Here is a 26,782-nt window from a genome sequence, read left to right on the forward strand (position 1 = left end):
GGGTGCTGAAGAATATTTTTCTCCAGTTGGGCCCCTCTCCATATGTACAGTATTATTACTGTAACTGCATTGTACCATATAAATGAATGATTTATATAGTGATTTATCCACTCTACCATGACTGTGTGACCAAACTCTATTACTAGATCGTATTCAGACCTTTACAATAGCAATATATGCAGCTTTGTATTCCAGAGCATTACCTGCTCTTTAAGCAATAAGACCCAATAGGGTGTACATCATTGGCTGCTAGAGCATGCCTCCATGTGCTCATTAACCACAAGTCTGGAGACAAAAAACTGGGGCTGCATCCATGAAGTCCCAAAATTGTTTTCTTGGGATGAGAGTGAACATTTTTAATTTTTACAATAAATCAAACAGCATGTTACTTTCACGTGATTCAGTCTGTTCCCAGATAAATATTGCATTGAAAAAAAATATTTCAGTGACAGTAATCTTTCACGCAGATTGTAACTAATGGCTTGAATAGGTTTGACTGGTGATGCTGTGGTGATTTGTTTTGGGTTTTTTTCTTGCCATTGTGGCAAGTGCTGCTGTGAGATTCTTTCTCTTTTCCTTTTGGTTCTGAGTTGTTTTCCCTATCAAATTGATTCTTATGGCAACTGGGCCACTCTGATGTTTGGTTTTATGATACAAGAGCTGTTGGGCACTCAGCAATGGCTGGAAGTGGTAATTTTAAGTGATTAGCAGATTAAAATTAAAGCTGCCATTGTCTATGATCTACCTGAAATTCTTGGGTGTTCACAAGTAAAGGCTTTGGACTGTACAATGTGGCCAGAAGGACGAAGGAAGTGAATGCCCCTTGAACATGGCACTGATGAAACCATACCTCAAATATTGCATGCAATTTTAGCTCCTCTCTGCACAAAGGTTACTGAATTACTTGAGGATGTCACAGAGGAAGCTGGTGCAGGGATTAGAAAACAAGATGCGTTATGGTTTTGTAATTTGGTTTGCGTTGCAATTCCACATCAGAACATCACGTGGGATAGTGGGAGTCACAGAGAGAAGTTGTTTTCTTTTTTTTCTTCTTTTCTGTGGACTGCCTTAAATGGGCTTGGGGGAGGGGGTGAAACCAGAGGGGAGGTCGGGAAGGGGATGGGGTTTAACCCGGTTCCCTGCAGGAGACAGCGTGGTTGGAACTTCCCACTTCCCGCAGCCCATCGGTGAGATTTGGACTTGTTTTTCTCCTTGTTGAAAATCTCTCTTTGCTGTTTAGTGTCACAGGGTTCATTAAAATGCCGCTTGTTCTCAGATCGTTGCTTTTTTTTTTTATTTTTTTTTTCATTTTTTCCCCTCCTAGACCCATTCGCAATCTCCCTTCCCTTCTCTCAGAGTGCACGTGGCCGCGCTGTGCCACACCGTGCTGTTAGAGAGATACTTTGTTCCTTCTCTTCCTGGGTTTGTTCCTGTTGTCACAGAGTGAGCTCTAGAGAGAACTCCATGACAACCTGTTAGGAACAACAGAGGGAATAGGGATTGTTTAGTCTGGAGGATTCTGAGAGGAGACCTCGTTGTTGTTTTCAGCTTCCTGAAAAGTGGTTGCAGTACAGACGGTGTCAGTCCTTTTGCTCAGGCGACAAGTGATAGGTCACAAGGAGATGGACTCAAGATGCATCAAGAGAAGTTTAGATTGGACATCAGGAAGAATTTCTTCATGGAAAAGGCTCTCAAGCATTAAAACCGGCTGCCCAGGGAAGTGGTGGAGTTCCCATCCCTGGATGTACTTAAGAAAAGTGTGAATGTGGTACTAAGGGACACGTTTTGGTAATGGTGCTTGATAGGTCATGTTAATGGTTGCACTTGACAGTGTTGAAGATGTTTCTCAAACTAAATGATTCTGTGATCTTCCACAGGAGGCTGCACCTTGGGTGCTAGAGTTCATTATGATATGGTTTGACGAAACTATGGTGGCAAGTGATGTTGTACCTGTGCTGTGATTGATAGAAAATTCATTATATTAGTTTGGCAATTTTCTCCTGAGGAGGAGGAAGTAGATCATGAATGTCTACTATTCCCAGCATATTTTTAAGTATATTATTTTTGCAGAAATTGAACAATCAAACCAGCCCAGCTGTCAATAAAATGAGATAAAATCAGTAAATCATCTGACAGACTTCTAAATGTGTTCCTCCTGCTTTTTTATTTCACTGGTGAGTTAGCCCTGACTAACGTTCATTTCTCAGTTCAAGTGCTAGTCTTTATTTCCTCATTCGGCCTTTCTTCCATAAAACAGTTATCAGAAGCGTAAGTGCATCTGATATGTTCTTTGTAATTATTTGGGAAAGTTCCCAAATGCCCAGCTGCTGGGAGAATTCTGCTGGAAGTCTTCGTAGGGGAAGGTAAAGTGGAGAAGGTTTGGAGCACAGTGGATAGCCAGAAAAAGATGCAAGGGTGGTCAGGGCAACATAACAGGGCATCCTTCACAGGAATCACATTTAAAACCAAATTTACATTTGTATTCATTGCTCAAAATTTTACCAATGCAATGAAATAAAATATTGTTTTTTTTATTTCATAGAGCCCTTCCTTGATACTGAGTTCCCTCCCTTTTCTTTCCTGTGCATTTAGTGGTCTGTGATGCTTTGCTCTCTTGAAGAAAGATGCCAGTGGGGAAGAGGGTCAGGGCAAACACCAACGTCCTCCTGACTGCTTCCCTAGTTAAGGATTAAAAAGTCATGGCAAATTATGTCCTGTCTTAGCAAGGAACAAGATTTCCTAGTTCCCCAAATAACACTACTTAGTGTGTTATTATGTAGTTACTTATGTTGTTGCTTCTTTTGTGGTTTCAGTATGCATATATATACCAACACAGAAGGCCAGCTATTCCTCCACAGAATATATGCACAGATGCATCCTGGAATTCTAAAAAGGTGTTTGAGGGCTGAACGGATCCTGTCTTAACTTAGAAGAGTTCTTAATTTTATTTAGCTGGGTTTTTTTTGGTTTTTTTTTTTGTTGTTGTTGTTGTTTGTTTTTCTTAGACAGTGTAATCAGTTATTACCATTGTGATAACTTCACAATTCTGCAGCATTTGATGCAATGTGCAAACTTGGCTTGCAAGGCAGTTGATTTAAAACAGTAGAAAGCATCCTAAAATTTGTTACTCTAAATTTTATTACTCACATATGGATATGAAAGGGCATAATTTTTTATTACTGACATATGGATATGAAAGGGCATAATTTTGGTAGCTAGATCTAATCAGCACTTTGTTTATAAAGTGCATCAAAAACACACATCAATAGCAGTCCATCTTAGTGCATCTGCATTCCAGATCTTTGTGTAGTATAAGCTAACTGTTCCTTTCAGTTTGCCTGAACCCCAGCTGGTCTTGCTTAATTTCACACTATTTTATATTCTGTTTATTACTGAGGCCAACAAATATTTTATTTTAGCTGTTTGTACATGTTAAACAAACATGGGATCCTGGTGGAATGTCTCTGGCAGAAACATGCTAATTCCTTATACCCTCAGAGTCCCTTCCACACTTGAAGGAATGGGCTCAGCCAGTTAAATTAGGCACCCAAACAGGAAAACCACAGACACACGATTACAGTTTCACCCAAAGCTACATGGTGCAGCATGAAAGTCATGTTGTTGTTTGGTTTTTCAGTGAAGTCTGCATGAACAGAGACAGCTGGCATTGTCTCTGTCAGAGCCTGCCTGCGGGAAGCAGGAGAAAGGGGATTCCTGCTTCATGGAGCTGGCAAAATCAGTTTAGTTTTCCTCCTTGAAGAGATCATCCTAGGTATCCAACAACAAAAGAGCATATTTAAGTTTCCAGGCAGTTTTTAGTCATGTTTTTTGTGCCTAGAGACTCAAAAAGTGTAGGGAGTTTAGGCTTAATTTTTCTACAGATTTCTGCTCTGGTTGAAGTCACCAGACTGTGCACTGCTCACAGTGATTATGCCTCTCATGGAGCCGCTGGTGGAGAGGTAGTGACTATCTGATGGCCTGGTAGGTAGAAAACTTGAACAGGAATAGCTAAATACATCTTTTTCTGAGATCCTTGAGAGCTGTGGCCAGCTCTTGTTGGCAACACTACCGAAACTGGACACTTAACATAAATCTGGTTACACACTGTTTCAACAGCCAGATAGTCAAAAGTTAAGTTTTCCAGTGTACAACTTGTAGTACTTCACTTACCCAGCCTTTAACTTCTAAGTGAGTATGTGCCCTAGAAATACTTAAGGTGGATAGAATTTTGAAAACAGGTTGCCGGACGAGTCCTTTAGAAAGAGATGGTGAATGTGACTGGGTCTGCCATAATGAAGCACAAGTGTTCTACTTTATTTATAGAACCTGAGCTGTGTCTTATGCTCTTATGCACTCATTTTGCTACTATTGCCAGATTATAGCTAAAGAGTGCTTGGGATTATGAGCTAGTGCTCAATCAAGCTTCTGTTTTCATGGAGCATATCAGTCTGAGCTGTGCTGACTTCTACTTTGCTTCTGAGGAAACGCTAAGTGGTGTTTTTTTTAACTGTGAAGCTGTAAGCAATTTGGCCCTTAACTACCTTAAAGCTACAGCTTCTCCACATGGAGTGCTACAGTGATCAAGATGGGCTGCACTAACCAAGCCACAGTACCCTCATTTATCTGTCACAGAGCTTTTGATAGTCTACTTTTAAAGTTCTTCAGATCTGAAAATTATGTGCCTGCTCTTTGGTCCAGAAGAGCCCAGTCTTCTTAACTTATCTCATGGCTCCAACGGTAGATATTCCATTTTCAAAGGTACTGAGCCAGGTTGCATGCAGGCATCTTTTTCAGTAAGGGATTCTTTTCTGATGATTTGATGCTACAGCAGATATTGATTATAATTTAGTGTAGCCACCTCAATAAGAATTGCTCAAGACAAGGTATTTGTAGAGTGAAATAAAGGTGGTCTTAGATATAGGTACTTGGTTTCTATAAGAACTAGAATTTTATTTTATAAGTCCTTTTCCACGTCAGTGGGTGGAAAAGGCCGGGGGATGCCTGTCTGCCTAATGATAGTGCAGGATACATCTGGGAGGAAGCTTGAAACTCTGTCACAGAGTCTGCAAACAATCTAAGTCACATCAAATAGTTGCCCACTCTTTGATAAAAATCAGTGAAATGGGGAGCTAATGAGGGTGCTAATGAGGATAATGAAATAAAGCAAAGAGAATACTGCTGTACAGTGACCTTTTTAGAGATGTGTAATTTACGCCAGTGTTCATATGAGTGTTGACCCATGTTGATTTTATAGTACTTAGTTGCATGATGGCTTCTTACCAAAGCTGAAGAAGCAGTCTTTGGCTGGCCTCACTCTTTAGGCCTGATAAGCTATGACAGCAATGCTGTAGTTAATACATTCTGGAAAGGTGATATCTGTCTGCCTTGAGTGCACACATTTTGGGCTAAATATTGAGAAATCACAGGTATGTAGTGCAAATCCTGGGTGTGCCAGCCAAGCCTGTAGAAAAATGCACATTAGGATTAATCGCTAGCAGGGTGACTAATGCAAGGGGAATGAGGTGCTTTCCTTCTTGAAACAGCAGAGATTTGACATAGCTTTCAAAGGGGCTTCAATGGAAGGCAGTTGGGTGCTTTGTGCAATAGGCATGCTAGATTTTTTTAATTTAGAACTTCTTGCTTTAGACCTCAGAATACTATACTAAGCTGAAGATATATATTGCAGCATACTCCACAAGTAGATTTCAAACAAAATATCTTACTCAGTATGGAAGAAATGAGGTACATAATTATCCAAACTACATTAAGAACATTAAAGGCAGCAACATATGAAAGCTGTCTTACCTCCTGCTCCACTCTTTGAGCTTTGCCAGATTTTTGTGTTTGAGGAACCATGCTTATGAGTGATGAATTTGTTACAGTTCATCTCTGTCTTATTTTCTTAGTGACTTCTGCATATAATATCAGCAAAAAGGGTTGCAGCCTGAAATCACAAATGCTTAATTTTTGGAATGAGTAGCAAAAGAAGGCTCATTTTATTAATAGTTCTCCAAAGTCTTTATTGGGTGAAATATTACTTACTGGTAACATTTGTGTGAGACAATGGGATTTTTCCTTGTGAGTGCTGTAGGCAGCGAATAGCAAATTCTTTTGAGTGGTATGTAATTGTTAACCCCATAAAAAGAAAACTAAATAGCTGTTTTTGTCAATGAAGCTATACAGAGTAGAATACCAAACAAAAGAAAGTTTCAGTATAATGTATGGTGTTTAACCACGGCATATTGCATTCTGAAGTAACACACCACTATTTGTATTTTCACCTTGAGAGCTTTTTATTTTGCTTCAACATTTTTCAAAATTTCATCCACATTACATGGTTCATTCTGGATAATTTATCAGGCAGGGTGAGGATATCTGGAGATCCTTTCTAAAACTCTTAATCATTTTTCAAAGAAAGTTAACGGAAAGGGTAGATTTTCATGATAATCCTTTCAAAATTAAAATATAACAGAAAAACAGTATATTTAAGTGACATTAAGGGTCTTACTTAAACCAACTAAAGCTGGGAAATTCAAAGGGAGTAACTAGCAGTCTTGGATACAGCCCTCATATGTTACAGCTGACAGTGGGGAAATAGAAGTTGAGAGAGCAGTTCAGATAACAATCTTAACAGTTGGAGTATTACCTCAGCTCCAGTAGTCTGGAGAAGAGGACAAATATCTTTCAAGATCATTCTTTCTCATGAAAGATATGGGGTTTCCTTCTTACGATTGTGCAGAACACAATTTTTCTTTGATTTGCGTTTCTTTCTCTGGTTAACGGTACGGGCTTTCTGTGACATCAGTAGTTTCTAACAAACAGAAATCTAAAATATGAATTTGAAACTTGGAGATTCCTGATCCCAGGCTTCTTTCTTCCTAATCTCTAGGTAAAAGAAGCTCCAGCCAATCAGAAGCCCCTTTTTTTTATTTTAAAGGATCAGAAGATTCAGATCCCTGCCATTCTCGTTTGGGGGCCAGGATGATTTTTTTTTTTTCTTTTTTTTTTTTTTTTTTTTTTTTCCCATTCAAATCAGTTTGATATTCTGTTTATAAACTTTATTAGCACCATATTGCTAGCATATCAGATAAGCATTAGTTAGGCACTGCAGGACTTGTTAGAGAGATTCTACTGTAGATCTTCTGTAATTAATGTGATTTATAGATTGTTTTAGAAGTTTATTAAAATTCTCAAAATATTCTGACATAGGGAAGGTTGGAGTTATATGTCTCAGTACTATTCCTTTACGCTAAGAGTGACAGATTTTGGTGTAGAAAAGAGAATTTAATATTCTTGGAGGTGGGTTTTGGTTTTGTGGTTTTTTGCCTTTTTTTTTTTTTTCTTTTTTTTTTTTTCAAATAAGCTAAAACAGCAGTTAATTTGATGCAACAGGAAAACTTTGCCTTTCAGCCACTAACACTAAGGTTAGCCCATATTTTACAGAAGTCTTGCAAGCGGAGCCTGCAGTCTGATTAATGTCAGAATCTCCGTTCAGTTTTTCTCTGAACACATTACTTTAAAATTTGCATAATTGTTTAGAGTTGCACATTTCGCTGATACTGCCCCTATTAAATGATACACAAAAACACAACACAGAGTTACATTACATTTCCGACAAGATCAAAACGGAATGTGACACTTTTATGCAGCTGTGTATTTTGTGAGTCAGGGCAGTAATTGGAATATATTAATGGTTTCCCTGACACCCCCTTATCCTGCTCCTCCCCTGTTCCCCTTGAAGCGGTTCATGTAAACTCTGAGGATATTTAACACATTTTAAGCTGTCCAGTTCTATGTACTGACTTGTAAAGTAATTTGGAATGATGATTCCTACTTGGTGAGACATGCTCAGACATAAACGCACACATACACATAGCAGCACATAAAGCATGTGTACCTGTTAAGGATTTCACCTTTTAAGAAATGACAGAATAATTACAGGACAACGTGTCCTTCATGAGTAAAAACAACTAAGCTAAAGTGCTTTCAAGGCTGGCTTGGCCTACTTCTAGCAAGCTGCATAAATCATAAACTGCTAAGGGATTGATTCATGCACTGAGTGATAACTGGAGTCTATATAATGGGTGTATATAAATGTGTGGATAACATACACATATGCTGAACTGAATTCAGGTCTTGGTTACAGCTGAGGAACAGAACTGAGCCGGTATACCCTGAGCTCTGATTTTATAAACAGATACAGAAAATGTGGAGGATATACTGCATTTCTTTAATAAAGGTTAAATAGGTGATTCCATTTCAGACCTCTTTAGGAGGGGATTGTGATAGCTGATAAACTGATAGACTGAAATTTAGTTTCTTAGTCCTCAGTTCTGGCATGAGTGTTCCTGGCCTAAGGGGGGAAAATAATGAATTAAATAATAAAAATAAAAAAGTCGAATCTAATTTTACCTGGTTGAGACTGAATGTAAGAAAACTCTTGGCGTTTGCAGACACAGAAGAAAATAATCAAATGCCTTAGCCAAAAATTTATTATTATTATTATTTTTAATTCCAAAGCATAAATTTTACCTAACTTTTCAAGTGACTCCTTGTCTCTTGCAGTGTCTTTCTGGTGAATAAAGTCTTAAACTTCTTTGTATATTTGTTTAGGACCCAGTGCTTTTCAGATACTGTGGATAATCTATATTAGTGGGATGGTATTTCTCTCTCTGAACACTCTAAGAGGACAGATTGCACATGTGCTCTTGCATTAGCAAAGGCCAGGTGAATCCTGAAGAGATGGAAACAAGGGTAACTCAGCCACTGAAGGTTATCCAGAGGTTTAAGCTACATGAAAATTACACTTGTTGGAAATATCTTCAATTTACAGGCAAAGGTGCTTCTTTTTCTTTTTTCTCTTCTATGTAAATTTAGGGCCACTATTTCAAAGGTACACTATAGGTTTCTCTTTGCGTGCAACAGACTTTGTCCCTTGATACACACAGAATACCACATTCTTTGGTCTAGATAGCTAACATTTGCATGCATGGGCAGTAGATTCTGTCATTTATGCATGTAGATAATAGAATTTACATGCACAAAGCTCATTTGGACTCGGCCTTGGAACAGCTTGGGAGGACAGGTATTTAAGATTTGAGGGACAGATGCACAGTAGGGGGCTGCTGGGGTAAATGATGCTTGAGTCTGGAATATTGAAATAGGAATGCTAAAGAAAGGAAGAAGACAGTGCTTATCTGTGTTTGAGTATGCTGAAAGCAAGAAGAGTTTAAATGCAAAGAGCAAGGCAAGAATGATATCAAAGGTCACCTTTCATTGTGAAGACAAGTTTAACTTGAAACAGGAAATTTCCTTTTCTGAAATATGTTTTTGCCCTTGCCCTATGGTCCTTGTCCAGTCCAATCTGTCTTTCATGAAACTTCAGCCAGAGGCTAGTACTTTATGTCTCATATACCTGGTTGTTTAGCAGAGACTGGAGACATTTAAGGGTCAGTTTTCAACTCGGGAGTTTTTTACTGAAGTAAATGCATCTGTGCCAATTTTGTGCCAGCTGAGAAAGTGGCTTTGAATGTCTAGATTCTTTCAAAATTACTCCTACGTGTAGAGTGTCTCTGTTTGAACCTTGTAGGCCAAAAATAACATTCTGCTTCTGAAGTTCAGGGGTGTCTTTCTCAGTGTGAGGAGAAATTGATGTCCGGCTCTAAATGTTGACATTTGGGCCCCCAAAAACAAAGCTCGTCACACACATCAGGACCACAGTGCATAGGAAGATAGCATCTGAAATCATGCTGCAAAAAGCCTTTTGCCTTTTACCAGAGCTGCAGTTGCTGTGCCTATCCCAAGAACACACTGTACTTAAACAAGATCTCATTGGAATTAATATGAGCCCTTTTGAAACCAATAGAATCTTTTTCTGAATGAGGGGAAAATTCTTGTTGCTCTTTTTCAGGACACCAACTGTGTAATACCAAGGCCTCCACAGCAATGCACTTAAACAAAACTGGATGAAATATGGAGAGAGCAGAGGTCATAATTTCAGATTTCTCAGGTTTGTCAGATTACATTGTATAGTATCAGATTGTTCTGTGAAAGCTGAGGCCACAGGAGTCCCATTACAGCTCCCGGGCTAGATCCTTGACTGATGTCTATTGGTGTAGTGCTACTGGAGTGACTGGAGCTGTACTGATTTCACTAGCTCAGGATTTAGCCAACTGGATCTGAGATAGCTGTAAAACCTCACTGTGCACTTTATAAGTGGTACCCCATAAGTGCTTCCACAGCGCAGGCTTTTATAGTATATCTATATAGGAAACCCACTTGGTAGCTTAAAAACGCTGACTAAACAAGGTCAACTTTCTGTTCTAGCACCACAACTGTTAATACCAATAAGTAAGGATTTAAGTGTGATGTCTCTCTGTGTGTTTGATTTTTTTTCTCCACTTTTTAGTTTGTCACTATGAGCAGCTCATGTCTTGAACCATTTGTACAAACACACCAAGATAAAGGGAATATAACTAGCAGGTCCTAGCTTAGTTCTCAGTGTGTAGCGTCCTCCTCTCTTCATGGATGCGTATACTTGCACATAAATGCTAGGTGTTTGCACTCATGCATATAAAATCAGTATACATCAAGTGTCCTTAAACACTCCCATGTCTTTTCCACTTTGTAAGTAATGTCATTTTTGCAAGAAAAATATTATGTCTCGTAGTGTCACACATTCCAGCAGCTAGACTGAACTCTACTGCACTCACTGCCTGTGCCAGAGATTTGGCATTGAGGGCTGAGACTGTTTTCCTGACAGGCAGTCATTGGAAATGTTTTCACAACAATTAATTTATAAGTGGATTTTCTTCTGCAAGGGGAAGAAAATCATACTAAGTGAGGTGCAGAAACAGGCAGGCTTCTCCATTAGTATAGACCAGCTTGTATTTTGGTAAATGCAAGATAAAAATGGAGAATCATTTTTTTTCCAGACATGAACACACACACGAAAAAACCCCACAAAAACAGTTTTGTAATCAAACAGCTTCTAACAATCATTATTTAAACATTCCACAGTCTCCATTTTTTGGGGAGGGGAAACACCTCATCATCTCATTCCCTTGTTAATCATTTATGCTGTAACATTTCTGGAAATGAGACTGCATGAAGAATACATGTCTCTAAAAATATTACACAAATATCAACAATGCATTCCAAACAAATGGATAAGGAGCAATACAACCCGGCTTCATCTGATTGTTTACTGAGTGTAGCTAGTGTAATGCAGTGTACATTTTTCTTCATTAAGTGTCACATTTTCAAACTTGTCATTAGTAAAAATGAGGGGAAAAAAGAGAAATCTTGAAAAGATCAAAAGTATTTCTTTTTGACGTAGGCTGTATAACAAAAATAACTGCAGTTGTTACCCCATTAACCCTGCAACATAAACTAGAATTCTGAAGATAATAGATTTTGTAGTATGGCAGCCAAACTGACCCAAGGAAAAGAAAATCTGGATCAGATTGGATTCACTTTAAAAATAAACAAACAACAGAAAAACCCAACCTCACTTAAAGTGAAAGTACCAAAAACCTTTTGTTTGTGCTACAAAGAATTAACTGATGTCAGGAGTGGTAAATGAAAGAAATGGTGTTAAAGAGTAGGTCGATAAGGATGAACTGCAATAGCCTTGTGCTCGGAGTTCACAGCTGAGGCATGGAGGAGCTGAGTGTAGGTATCTGCTCTGCAGGTGTTCTGCTGTTTGGCCCGTGGCTCTGTCCCTGGGCCCTAAAAGGCTGATGCACTGGCTGCAGCATGTGCATACCCCTGCCAGTTTTATTCCTGGGGAGATGGATTGCATGGAGATTCCAGCACTGAAGGAGAACACTTCTGTTGGGGTTGGTGTCAGGTGGCTTCTCTTTTTAACCCAAGCCATTGCTGTGACCTGCCTGACACCGCAAACATTCAAAATGGAGAACAGGGGACTGTATCCTTATTTTGTCCACTTTTGGTGGAGAATCCACAGAAGCAGAGACTAGAAGCACTGTCCTTTGGGAGCAGGCTGTTATCAGGAGCTTGGGACACCCTCCTGAGAGGCTGCAGTTCCAGCAATGAGATAGGCTGTGTAGGTTTTAAGCCTCTTCAGAGAAACCATGGAAAACAACAGCAGCTTCATACAGTCATGCCTCAGTTCCAGTGAGTAATGCCAAATTGCTTGTGTTGTCACCACCGCCATCTCCCCTGGAGATCCTAATGGGTCCCTGCAGATCCCTGAGGAATGCAATGCTGACTGAATATGTTTTTCAAGATTGTTTCAAGATACCATGGAACACATCCAGAATCTAAAGAGATGTTTTCTTTGGGGCTCCAGACCATCATATGTTTAATTAGTGATGCCATTACTAAAAATACCCATAGGAAATAGCACAATTTCATCTTTCAGAGAGATGTTTGTGGAACATGGGTTAGGGTAACTTATTTTAAAGCATAATTTCCCCATAGGTTAGAATCTATATAATTATAGTAAAATTATAAAAACAGATTGCCTGCCCTTGTGTGCTTTTGTATTCAGACAGTGGGTGCATTGTGCCCTTATTAGACAAGCATTGCTTTTCCTAACTTCTTGTATATTTTTTTTAGCCCTTTCATTTCATACCCTAATCTTCACCTAACTTGTAAAGTTTTGATTGGTTGTTTGATGCTGGTTTCAGAGGTGATGTGTAATTTGGATTTCCTTGCATTCGTTCAGAAATAATGAGCCCGCATTATAGTTAGTGGGATTTGTAAGCATACTACAAACTGGGTAAAAACCTAAGCCAGTAAAGTCCAGAAGGTATCAGATCCTGAATTTAGTATAAACTGAGGGCATAATTTGCATTACCTTTTAACTAATCCCAGACCTCACTAAACTTTTGAATTAATCTAAATCACAGTGACCACTAGATTTTTACTCATCTTTCTTGTCATAGCTGAAATGTGAGTCTTAAGACACCTTTTCAAATTCCCTTGGTTATCTTTATTTTAAATTACACAGCTAGTAGTGATAATTAGATCTTTGCTTTCCTGTGTACGGATGTGTAAGTCTCAAGAATGTCAGATAAATGAATTTTCAAAAATATGTCAAAAACTGAAGAAACTGAAATAGCCCTGGTTACTCTGTAACATGTATCCAGTACGCTTAAAGTTTTTTTTAAGAACTCGTAAAACTCAAACTGCAACTGAAAAGCAGTGTATATCCCCAGGCAGCCTTAATTTGCATGATCAGCACTTACTCAGCAGAGCACCATAAGTATTAGAGACCTTGGTTTATTAAACAGGTCACATTTAACTGTCCTTGAACAATTTCTCCTATGTATTATACATAAACAAGCTTTTTTTTTTGTCATATTCAGCATCACTATTTCTCTTTCTCTACATTTTCTTTGATACAGGGTAATTTTTCTACAGGAAATGATGGAGGACGGCTAAAGTAAAATGCTATGTGCCTTGCCTCCCATAGTCTTGTTAAAGAATTCCACACTTCTTTCATTTTGTTTTCCTTCTGGCTAATGCTTTTTGTTTGTGTTGAAGTCCTTTATTGAAGTCTTTTGTTTGACTCAAATTGAGTAATTTCATCCAAGAAAAAATTTTAAAAAGTTGTTCCTGTAGCAGAGGATTATAGGACAAATTATACAGTTGCGTGTTGCTTTCTAAGCAGCCTTTGGATAAGTGAATGTTTGTTTCTGGTCATGTAAATCTCCTGCCCACAGATCAAGCTGTCTGCTGGTGCCAGGAAGGAAGATGCAAGAGACCACTGGTTTTCAGAAGTTGCACATAAAAACTGATAGGAGAGCTCAAACGCAAATAAAGATGGCAGGAAAATATTCTTTTCTCTTCCACAATATAATCCAAACAAGTTTTGTTTTTGTTTTTCTTTTTGTTTTTTTGTTTTGTTTTTTTAATATTCTCTTTGGTGTTTTCCTCTCATGTGTCCAATACATTTTTTCCTTTATGTCACAAGACATACTTTCTGTGCATTAGATTTCCCTTTTTTAAGTAGCATCCAAAAAATCTTTCTCAGGAGTGACGGGGGTTGTATCTTGAATTATCTTGAACTGTACTCCATTAAGTCAGCATGTCCTAATCCTGTGCCAAAATGTAAGACTTGCTTTTGGTACAGAGAAAGGGGAGGAAGAGCGAGGGAAAGAAAGAAACTCTTTAAAAGTTACCAAGCAAGAAGAAAGTTCTTAAAAGCGCTATTTTTAAACATGCTACTAACTTTGATGTACTCAATTTGCTGTTAAAACTATTATACATCAACATTTGAAAGAAAGGGTGTGCAATTATAAATTCTGTTTTTTGCGTATCCTTATTTCACAGATTTGTAAGTCTGCATTCCTGCATATGAAAAAACTCTGTGTTTATGTCAATATTTTCCAAAACTCTATTTATAAGGGAAGCTTGGATGTTGAAATTGAACATGACATTTTGTGAAATATGAGGTCACACACCAGCAAAAGAATCAGGTTTGTTCAGGCTTATTTGAAATTTGTCCTATTCAATGTAAAAATCTAAACTCATTTTCCTAGGAGAGCTGAATGCTCCCAGTGACTCCTAAACAATTCTGAAGATGAAATCCTATATTTCAAAAGCTGAGTTTGAAATTGCCTTTTTAAATAAATAAATGTAACCGTTCATTCTTACTGTTAACATTTCTCCTTCCACTCCCCCAAAACCTTACAAACATTGCCATTCTTGAATAGGGAGCCTGTAGGACAGAAGTGCACTTTTACTGACAGATTGCTTTTAAGGATTTAAGGATTCTGAATACATTATCTCCATAGTGTTCTTAAATTGGACTGTCTTAAAACAGTCACACAAGTTGGATAACTCCCTTCAATGTGTTTTCAATTGTAGATCATGACACTTTCATCCAACAATTTTAAGGAGATAACTTTTAATTACAGTAATAAGAACCACATGGGCAATGATTGATGCAAACCTGATGTGTTCTTTTACTTTATTAATCTTTTTAATTAGAGGCAAAAGAATGCTTTGTCTGTTGCAAAGGAGATGAGATGAGTTGAGATATTCTGCTGTACTTTTGTGACTGCAAAACCCTGATTACTTCCCAGAAATGTGGGTTTCTGTGGGCACCAAGGGTGAAAGAAGCTCATTCAGTGATCTCTTTCTGCTTTGTTTCTCTTCAGCTCTGTGAGGTGTCCCACGTGGTAATGTACTGTTCAGGATATGAGACTCTTCCGTTAGTTTTGGTTTAGTTCTATAAGCTTCTTGCAACCATAAGTTTCCAAGTACAATTAGAGAGCAAGAAAAGGAGAGAAAGTTTAATGCCATCAGATGTCAGATGAGTTGCTTACCAAAAGATCAGTTGTATGAGATGTTGAGAATGGCTTACAAAATGTCTTGTTCTTTGCCTATAGGAGCAGAGAGATCTTGGCACCTTCCTGTAGCTGTGTGCGTTGGGTCCATAGTTTAAGGCAGTTGTAATTCAGTGTAGTGTGAAAGACAAACAGACAGCATGGTACTAATTCTTAAGCTAACGCAGCTCTTTGAAACAGATGCTGTGAATATTTTGTCTGAACTGCTTTAATGGTTTCACTTGCCTTGAGCACACGGTAGGTTAGATTCAGGTTTCCTCTGTGGCTATTTCACAAGCTTACAGGTACGGCTTAGCTTTACACACATTTGCCTGTAATTTTTTTGTCTTCTGAGCTGTGTAGGATTAATGGCAGTGGTGGAAAAACATCACAGAGTCTTTTCCCACATACTGTTGTTGTGTTTATTCTTTCTTATTATATAGTGCCAATAGTGTACCAAGTGAATTACTGACAAGTAAAGGCAAGATCTCTACTTTAAAAGGTTCATTTTCTAGCAAAAAGTATGACATCTCAAGGCTTTATAAGACATGAAGGCAGTTAAATTTATAGGAAGTAAGAGGAAAAAGATGTATGCACTTATGATCTCAAAAGCAAAGCCAATACGTGATACCTGAATTTTGTGGTTCAAATGAGAAACCTGTAAATTGGCCCACATCAGCAGAAGAATTTGTGAAATTTCACAGAATGTTCTGCAGAGTAGTAAAGAAAGAACAGCTCAAACTTTCACAGATTGGACACTTTGTAAGCTTCCTTTGCTGCTTTAGCAATAGCATGTAAACAGCATGGATTTTGGCCAGTGTTGTGGCTTGGTAGCCTGTACTAACATGTTAGGATGCTTGCTTTAGGCCTAATCCAAACATCTTTGAAGTCATTGAAAGACTTTCAACTTCAATGAGTGAGATGTGGAGGTGTTTTGAGATACTTCCTTGTGCTAGTTAGCTTGAAGGTAACAGTGAAAACAGAAAAGGGGAGAGGTTCAGTGAAAGGAGGGGAAGGGGTATTTAAAAATATTTTTAAGTCAAAATGCAGATCTTCATGACTGTCTCACACGAGAAAATGGATTGGATTTGTGATTAGAGGTGGCAATGAAGAGGGAGGGACAGTTTGAGTGGCTTCACTTTGTGACTTTCTCTGTGGTAGGCAGATGTGGGTGTGTCAGGCATGGCCTGCTTTAAACCTGCTCTGGGCAATCTGTCAATAGAGCCTAGCCTAAGTCAGTGCGGTTCACAAAAGGCAAATTAGTTTCCTGTGATTGCTTAAGTAGTGGTATGTGCAGGGACACCACCACAGAAATTAGGCCTTGGAGGGGGAAACTAGCATTGCACATATTGACGAAACAATTGTTTAGCAAAGCCAATTCAACCCTCCCTGGGTCTGGATGCAGTAACTATGTAACTATCTAGAACCATTCTCTAATGTAACAAGAGCGGCACCAGGGAGTTAAAGTGCTTGGAAAGCTTACATTTGTTTCTATCTGTCAAACTCAGCAAGAGGGTATATGACAAAATCAGAGAGGGGGATATTGCATTCAGAGAATCCTAGAAGGGTGCCCTGGCATATATTCCTACACACGTGTTTGTCATATCTAAATTACTGAGCAATTGAATTTAGTAATAATGACCATGAATTAACCATCTGTCAAAGATGAGAAATGTCTGTTTTAACCCTGAGGCTGCCACAGATGCTTTTGTATGGTGCCCAAAGCATTCCTTTAGTTGCCAAAATAGAAATGTGGCAGCAGACCAAAAGTTAACTGGGAGGGGAATACACCCACTCTCTGAGAAATGATTGTTTTCTTGCTCATTTGTTTCAGCCAGACTCTAGGAATATCAGAGTCTTTTCTGCAGATTGTTTTGATTTCAAAACAGAATGACTGCTTTATACATCAAATACACTTTTGCCTTATAGAACTGTGATTATTTCTTAAAATTATCATTAATGTTGCCTGAGTTGCGCACTGCGTAGAAGGCTTAGAATTTACAGCTATTGGATGTTCTACTGGAACTGTCCTAGACATCAATCCATCCTACAAATGAGGCAGCGTATATCTTTAAAAAGTAGCACAATAGTATCTTCAAAGAGTTCATAATAGATCAGAAGTCATTTGCCACACTCACTCCTTCAGTGTACTTAGAAAAACTTGTTTGAATCCTCAATACACGTGCTAAAGCTTCTGAAGGCATTAACAAAACAACTTGTTTAAGAAGACAGCAAGCTAACCAGAGGGCATCTACATGGTGATCTATTTATTGTTTGTTTCCTTCTGTTTTCTACTTGGATTTGACTTTCCTCCTCAACTATTTTCTAGGATTTATATTATCCTCCACTAGATTTTCTATAAAGGTTAATTTTGAAATTGTAAGGATAGTCCCATTAAGTCTCTTTTGAACACTGAGTAGACCTGTTTCAAAAAAATAAATGGAAATGTTTTCAGGGAAAACTACCAAACCACCCCTGACCCTCCACTCCATCTGTTTACGGGAGCACTGTCTTCACAATGGTTTTTTATTTCAGTAGTCTGGGAAGTGGACCTTTAGTAATGCCACTTATCCCAGATTAGTTTGTTTTTGCTGTTTGTATGTTACTTCAATAAGTAACTTTTTTTCCTTCTCCTGCCTCCTATTTTTCTTTTCAGCCATTTTAATGAAATGATTTTCTCCTAATCAGTCCACTTCCAAATTTTCCATATGGAGAGCAGAAAAATCCTTAATGACTTTTGTGATTTCTTTAGGAATAGAAGAGGGAGCAGGATTGTGCGTGAGTTCATTCTTTGCACAGTAAAGCTCATTGATATACCTGATGTATTCCATCCTCTCCTGTGTCTCTCATACTAGCTGAACATACCACATAAGTGCCTCCTTGCTGCTCAGGAGTAAGAAGCTAATGGTGTTGAGGAGGAAAAAGGTTTTTAATTATGGGCTGTGAAAAGCTGAGTAACGAATGGTCACTAATAATTCTCCTTGCTTGAAGAATTCCTGTAAATCTCCTGCCCTGTATATCTGATGTGGAAGAATCATTTACCGTTTGGAGAAGCTTCAGGTCCCTTTTGCATGATCTGGGCTACAGGACTGAGGATCTAGCCTTGGCAGCCAGTGATAACTTGCAGCACCTTTTTGACATGTACAGCAAGATTGTAAATAGGCTCTCGTGCTGTATTTTAACAGTCTTCACAGGACTATCTAATAACTTCTCTCAGGTTCAGATCACCTCCATTTCTTGGTAAGGTTACTTTGCTGCTAGTCCCTCAGCATCATGAAATGGATAGAAACACTGACAACACAAAAAGAAATACAGTTTCTCAATACCAGCTGAAGTGATCAAAGAGTATCTTTTAATAAGATTTCTCTTGCTTGTTTCTAAAAGAGATGCATTGATTGAGTGATTAATTTTGGCTGGACCATATTTTATATTTCAACAATATTTCATGCTAACAATTGAGAAGGTAGCTTTGTCTTGCAAAATATTGTACAATGCAGTCCTTTAAACAGTCTTTACCATGCAGTTTTAGACACCTCCCACTGCAACCCCCCCTACACTAGAAACGTAGGTGGTCACCCAAAGCAAACAGAATTCCTTCTACTCCCTCCACATCTGCCATGTGTTATCTGGCACTCACCTCTGACCCTGATATTCATCATAAGAATAGGAATTGCATTCTATTCAGCTGAGTGCATGCACTTTAACTCCAGTGATCACTAGCTGTTGGAATAGCATGTACCAGGAGCAGAAACATGCTGAGACAGCGTGAGGGTGTTCAAACTGAACTGTTCCACTTTCTTGTACACTTGTATAATTAAACAGATATTAGAAATAAGCAAATCAGTGTGTTATTTTGAGGTACAGACTTCAGTATAATTTAGGATCATGCTTTTGTGTGGTGAAACAAGCTTGATACTGATTCTTAATGAGAGGGATTTTTGAAAACAAAGTAGTTTTCCTCTCTATCTGCCATATCAAATTACATTTTGAATTTGTATAGACAAATATTATCCTTTTGTATGGAAGCAGTAAATGTGAAAGTATGCTTGTGTTGCAAACGGCCATTGGTGATTCTCTTCGTTTGGTGTAACATCAGTGTCCTCCATGACCTACTGGTATCGTTCAAGGAACTAAGTAATTTTTGTTGAGAGTCAGGCTTTTAAATTCTTACCTGAAATGTGAGGATCCATATGTTAGGATGAATACTCATCTGGTCTCCGTGACCCCACTAAATGGAACGCATCTGATATTTTCTTTTCTTGCAAGGATGAGCAGAATTACTTTTTGAACATCTTTGTGGAGGAAATAAAACCACCAATTTGCTGGCCAAGGGTAGATCTTTTAAAACTTTGTCAGATTCTCAGTTTGAACTAGAACCTTCCTTGTTTACTGTAGATTTGCTGCTACTTTTGTTTCTTCTTTGTGGCAGAGGTCTGAGGGAGGAATCTTCTGCCGATCTACTAATCTTCAATAGAATTATGACCATAGTCATCTACTTCCCTCAGCTAATATGGCTCTGACCTGTAGGATAAATTGCTTTAAAAAACAACAAACAAGAAACAAGCAAAACAAAAGCAACAGCAACAAAAAATGCCTGGGCCTTTGGCTGCCAAGTTTATTTCCTCCCTCTCCAAATTGTTTTTATTTTCAGAAAATAGATTTGAGAGCCAGCAGTGTTGTGAGATCGATGTTTCTGCTTTGTTTTGCTCTACAAGATGCATGAAGGCCTACAGACAAAGCCAAGGTCTGCTTCTACCCACACTGTTGCCACCTCTGTGAAAAGATGGAGTTACCCCAGCAAAATCTGTTCTTGCTGTGGCACTTCTACCCAGAGGGACACTGTGGGGATAGAAGCATTTAGCAGCTCTCAGTGGTACACAGCAGTTGGTTTTGTTTCTTCAATTTCCAAATTTGTTTGTTCAAGAATGTCTGTATTTATATTTAGCAAAATTAACCAGGGGATGAAATAGGTGCTGAGTATATTAATTATGTAATTATGTGAGCAAAGACATACCATGTAATGGACAGTGAATGAAAATGACAAAGAACTTACATAAAGAAAATATATCTCATGTTAGGTTTTTTATTAAGTTCCTCATTTTTGTTTTCTTCCTTGCACTTAAGTTTGCATGTATACATCAAAATACATTTGCATTAGTTGTTAATTTTTACCAGCAGATTAAAATGTGTAAGGCAGGATTCTTATTCAGGAAATCATCTGTTTGAAAAAGACTGTAAAGTGAAATGAAAAAGACTGTATGAACTTCAGTGGTATCTGAGTGGTCTCAGTTTGAACATTGTTAAAAATCATGCAGTATCCTTTGGCACCCTTTTCATCTTGCTTATTTTAATGAAGAAGGCCAGTTAGTTTGAAAGGTAGTTTTCAATATGGGAGTTGACTTCTGATCACCATATCACTTCACAATTCCTTACATATCAGGAACACTTGAAAATACATGCACATGTTTGTAGAGTTTTGGTTTTTTTTTTCCTCCTGAGGGGTATAATTATTTATGCTAGAATTAGTCTTATTGTGAGTTATTTTTATAATTGAATCAAAACTGCATAGGCTGATACAGCCCCAAGTTACCTCTGTGATCTAAAAAATCCTCAAAAATGACCAAATAGAATATCTTTGTCACTTGTTTGCATACCAGTTTTGACAATGGGTCACTCAATAGATGTCTAAAATGATCTTTAGCCACATTTTATGAAGCCAGAACTGTAATCCAATAACAATTTTCTGGCTAAGTGCTTCTCAGTTGCCACTGGGGACTAACCGCATCACTGTTGCTGCTCTTAAAATGAGCTTAAGCTAAAAGGACACAAATTTCATATTTCTTTCCTTATTTTCTTGAGAGTAATCTAAGGAAATAATATTTTAAATAATTGCATTCTGGTTCCTGAGGGGCATCAACATAATTGCATTGAGGATACCTTTATTTTTTATGCATTTATTTATTAAAAAAGAAGTACATTCCATCTGTAAACGGAATGATTGGTCCAGTGGCACAAAACAATAATGCAATGAAGCTTCTAGTTCATTAAATTGGAATATGGGGATTGAATTACTAATTTATGTTGGTTTTAATTTCATGGTATAAATTATAGGATTCTAAGATGTAAGGGAAAAATGTTCCCCATGACATGGACTACCTACAGTTCAGCCAGGAAAATTTATATAAGGCTCAGGAGAGATGAGGGAAGGAGAGGTAATGAAGACTGAGACTGACATGGTTCATCTGGAGTACATTGGCGGGCACATCACCGAAGGAACAACTCAAACAATAAATAAATAAATGATATTTATTTAAACTGAGAATACACTGGAGGAGTTACTTGTAAATATGGATAGTTTGAAATGCTGGTTTCTGAAACTCTACAATAGGGAGGTCAGGTAACAATGAAATGAAGAGAGAGATACTTCATTAACCTTAAGTAATTTCTGGTTCATTCCTATCTTATCTTTCCTGCTATGCACCCTGGTGTTTTAGTCTGCATGATCTGGTATTCAAAACTTTTTTGTGAATTTCAGCCTGCAATTAAGTTCTCCTTATTTTAAACATTTTAGCTTGATTTCTGTGTTTAAAAGTCACTGGAGCTGCTTGTAGAAAGAAGTATAAAACCATAGAAGAGAGAACCCCGTATGGCCTTTCCAGAGTTATTATTTTGACTAAACTCCTGCTACTGGGATCTAATTCAGTGGTTTCAGAGATGAAATCTTAACTGGATCTTATTTTCACCTTTGAGACCACAATCAAGTCACTTTCTGAGAATGGCAAAAGCCTCAGTGTCACATTTTTTTTCAAAAACTTCTTCATTACTTCATCTCCTTCTTGCCTCACAGAAAGTGTTTCAGAAAGATTGTCCTCAGATATTCCTGAAAAATATTAGTTGATCTTTCCCTTTCTTGCATTAATTATCAATTTCCTGTAAACATGTGATAGTCACACCTGTTCAGTAATTGGCCCATCTTAATAAGACTGAAACTATACAGCTGCTTTGAACTTAACTTTCCCACCCACCCTTTCACTCTGACCTTTTCTCTGCCCTCTCTGTGCTTTCATTTGGAAACCAATCTAATAAGCATAGTAGAGAACTTAAGTTTCATCTTTATTCTGGGCCACATCTCAACTTTACAGGATTTTTAAGAAGCCACCATATTGAACAAAGTAGTTCAGTATGAGATATCCTTTCTTCACAGTCTTTCTCAGGTGAAAGATAAAGCTAAGAACTTTCCTTACTGGAAATGTTGCCTTTCATTGTAGAAAAATTTAATCAGTTGTAGGGGAGCTGTTAAGTCACAGCTTGAACTGGTGATTGAGCACCTGGTGAAGGGGTGTGGCTGGCCCAGGGAGCACAGGCAGATTGCTTGCACCTGCGTTACCCATGTGACCAGAAGGGATGGACCAAGGGTAGAGACCCCCTGGGCGCATATAAGGGCCAGCCACTGAAGAATGAGCAATTTTTGCACCTAGACTGCTTCTTGTGAGGACATGCTGCGTTGTTGGAGAGCCTTCACCAGCTGAGTGAGTGCTAGTGCTCTTTTTGTATATAAGTATTTCTCATTTTTGCTTCTTCATAAGCAGAACATCAGTATTTATTTATTGTTATGCTTTGAACCACAATTAATTCTAGTTTACCATATGAAAGATCAAGTTTCTTCCATCTTAAAATTCTGATTTGTTTTAGGGGAGAAGTGACTTTGTTCTCTTTAGAGCATTAGAAGTAGTCAGCTTGAAGTCAGAAACTATGGGCTCTAAAGCAGGTCAGCAAGATGTAACACACTCTTTAGTGCTGTGAGCAGGGTGAGATTGAATCAGGTTGTTCAGGACTGGTGAAGTTGATTTTTGAACATCTCCAGAGTTTAGGGACTTGCACAGTTTCACTGGGGTAAGTGTTAGCATTTTATTGTATTTGCTTGTTTGTTTAAGATTATTTAATTTTTATATCCCTTGTTGCAATTTGCTGACCGTCATCTCTCAAGCATTCATTATGCACCTTTAAGAAAAATTCACCTTTCAGAGCTTTCAAGAAATACTATTGTCTTTAGTTGTTCTTTGTTGTTTTGTTTTTTTTTAAAATATATTTTATTTAGCATTTTAATGAACTTTCTCTAATGTTGATGTACCAAAGGTAAGCAGACTCCTATGTATGTGTGTAAGAATCAGTTGGTTTTCTTATTTTAGTGTCTGCAATGTGGGTATATTTGGGCTCTGTAAGATATATATTTTGAATTTGATAATCATGCTTTCAATTGCCATTTTACTTAGGGTAATCATTTTCCTTGGCATGTCATCCCTTCTACTGCAAAAACTCATGGTACTTTGAGTACATTGTCTCATCAAAGCTGCACTTGCTTTCCTTGAGACAATGGCTGAACATCATAAACCTTGATTGTTTTCGTGGGCTCAGAGCAGAACAGAGGTTTATGTTGATTGTCTGTAATGTGTCTGAAGCTTATCTTTCTATACCTCATTGACTCATAGTACATGTATTTGTGTAATATGGAAAATATAAATGGAAGAAACGTGCCTTTTATCAAACAAGAACCAGATTTTTATGGTGATAAGACATTCATTTTTCATTATAAATCTGGCCTTGTCCCTTCCCCCCGCTAGGAGGATCACACTAAAAAGTTTTTGGCTGTATATTTGACTGAAAAAGTTTTATTACTAAGGTTTTTTTTCTTTCTTATGGTTTTTTTCAGTGTTCTCATAGAAGATAACTGAGATGCAAAGCACTTACAGCATTGGTAAGTCATGTGACTTTTCATATGTGAAAAAACTTGAAGAAATGTTGAATTTATTGATGTGTAATCAATGATTGGATATTAAGAAAACAAAATCTAATTATAATACTTTTGGGTTAATAGTTATAGAAATGGCCTCAAATTTCATTAGGGGTGATAGAGGTTTTACGTAGGGAGTAATTTCTTCACAGAAAGGATGATTAGGCAGTGGAATGAGTGGTCCAAGGAAGTGGTGGTGAAAGTATCCCTGGAGGTGATGAAGAATGAACTTTGTGAGTTGAGGCTCTCTGAGACGTGGTTTAATGGTGGACTTCATAGTGTAGTGTGATAGTTGGACTTGATCTTAAGTCTCTTTATCAACTTAAGTAGGTTTGTGCTTTTAAAATGGCAGTTACAGATATGCAGTGTGTTCTCAAATGTTGTAAGTTATTCTAACGCTAATAACTATTTCCGAAGCAGAAAACTGTATTAGGGAAATTGTTTTTCTGTGTAACCTGTCAAGAATCTTTTCATCAAAATACAAGGAGTTGAGGTCTANTTACACGCCAAGTAAATTTCAACTTATTTCCTCATTTCTTGGGTGTGAATTCTTATTTGTGATTGCATACATCCCTATCTTTTTCAGTCAGTTGTCTCCTGCTGTGGACAAATGTAAAAGGTATTCTCTTATGTTTTCAGTACAAATGGGAGTGGATTTATTTTTGTTTGAAAGAGAATGTTCCTCTAATTTGAGAGTCATGAGATAAGTTGCTTGAGAAGACATAAGCTTGCATTTTTTTTGTCCGATATTTTATGAAGTGATTTAACTATGTATTACAAAGGTGTGCAGAAGAGTACAGAAGAAATAGGTGGCTGTTCATATTAGTAGTTTATCAGCAAACTTTTGGTTCACATTAATATGGCTTGGGATATTTCCCCTAGCCCTCATTTATTCTTGCCAGAAGTATATTAATAAGTTAAGAATATCTTACTGTCAGAACAGACTCTCAAAAATTCATGCTGGACCCTGTGCTGGAAGGAACTTTCACTGACATCAGTCAGATGCAGTCCACCTGTGAGGACACTATTAGTAGCTGCTTGTAATTATGTATGCTAATCCTCATGAGTGTCACATAGCGAACTGCAGCTTCTGTTATCTTTTGCCTTCCTCTCATCATCCTTCTTGTCCAACCAAGTTCTGAATCTCTCTGCTGAAGTTTCTCCTTTGAAGTGAGTTTATTCTTTTCAGGTCTATCCCAGGCTTTTCTGTGTATGCATCTCCCTGCTGCATTCCATAGGTGTATGTTCCAGATGCATGTAAGAAACAAACGAACTATTACTGTGTATAACACAGAGTGTATGGGAATAGATATGGACAAGCAAAATACCTCATTGTTATCAAACGAATGTTCACAGTGTGTGAGGAACTACTGTAAGGAACTGTAGCAAGAAGTAAGCTACTTTGTTTTCTTTTACTTTGCCTTGATAAACTGGGAGTTTTAAGCATACATTCAAGACATTAGCTACTTCTTGTCTGTGGTACTGTCTCGGTATTTTGTTGTAGTATTGTGGAAAAGTTGTGAAGGGGCCCAGTACTGTTGATTCCTGATTCTGCACCGACGTACATGGATTCTCTGCCTTCTGACATATTTTGCTTAGAGAAAGTTTTTTTTTACAGTGATCTGTTTTTCAGTTAGCTCAGGACTAAATTTGGTTCTGGTGGTTAAGGTTCAGGATGAGAGACTGTTCCTCTTTCCCATACAAGAGATCTGCTCTGCTCACTTGGTTTCATAATGTCTGGATTTAGAAGGGACATGGGGATGCTTAACCTAGGCAGATATTGGAGGAGTTACAGTTCTAGTTTTATCTTCATTCCTCTATAAACCCATTCCAATATAAAGCTGTTCAACCAAAAAGCAGCCATTACATTGCTAATACTTAAATACATTGGACAAATGGCAGTACAGCAGCCCATAATTGTTTTCTAGTTCTGCCTCACTCACATATTAAAACCATCTTTGATAGTCTCAATGTCATAGTTGTGAAAGGTAGCTTGATTCTGTTGTCTCTATTAAATGCCACTGATTTAAATTAAGTGGCAGTAGGCTTTTCACTACTCATCAGGCAGTTTACTAATTCAGAAAATCAAAGGCTCCTTCTTTGGTTGTACCACAATCATTGTGACAGTTCCAGGTAAGAGTATTTGGCAGAAATAGCTTGAGGGTTCATTCTTTCCAGAATATTTACTTTACCTGACATATCTTTCCTGGGTGCCACAGTGATTAGTCATCTGTATGTTATTTAAGGGAAGTTAAGGTGTATTATTCTTTCCATAGAAGAAACAGCTAGGGGGTGTGTAATGAAAACAAATACTAAAAGACCTTTAGTGTTGAAGACAACTTGCTAGTAAAGAAGGTGCTTGCTCAAAATAGAACCGTGTATGCATGTGTACTCTATGTAGGTCAGAGAATATTGGCTTCCTTCAATATTACCTGACAATTTTCACTTAAGCTACTGCAAATGATCTCTTTCTAACCTGTATACATATAAATCTTAAACTTTGTCTGGGCTGAAATTTTTCTTGCCTCGTATTTCTACTATGTTATTGGAAACGCCTAAAAGTCTACTGTCAAAACTTGATCTGTCCTGGAGATGCTAGTTCCTCTTGAGAAATACTAGTTAGTTTGTTTTCCATGAGCTTAAATGACAGAGGTCTGTACAATAACTCTAAGTATTACTAGTGAGCCATGGA

At 37.9% G+C, this 26,782-nt stretch overlaps 1 long non-coding RNA gene across 1 annotated transcript in view; it reads left to right on the plus strand.

Annotated features, from left to right (window-relative positions):
* The first annotated feature begins 22,779 nt into the window (after positions 1-22,779).
* Positions 22,780-26,782, plus strand: part of LOC107317510 — a 160,573-nt gene continuing 156,570 nt past the window's right edge. The window contains exons 1-2 of the long non-coding RNA XR_004308133.1: positions 22,780-22,828; positions 24,010-24,054. This is a non-coding gene — a long non-coding RNA (uncharacterized LOC107317510). The remainder of the gene's footprint in view (positions 22,829-24,009; positions 24,055-26,782) is intronic.

This window comes from Coturnix japonica, chromosome 8, assembly GCF_001577835.2.
Source record: "Coturnix japonica isolate 7356 chromosome 8, Coturnix japonica 2.1, whole genome shotgun sequence".
Lineage (NCBI taxonomy): Eukaryota > Metazoa > Chordata > Aves > Galliformes > Phasianidae > Coturnix > Coturnix japonica.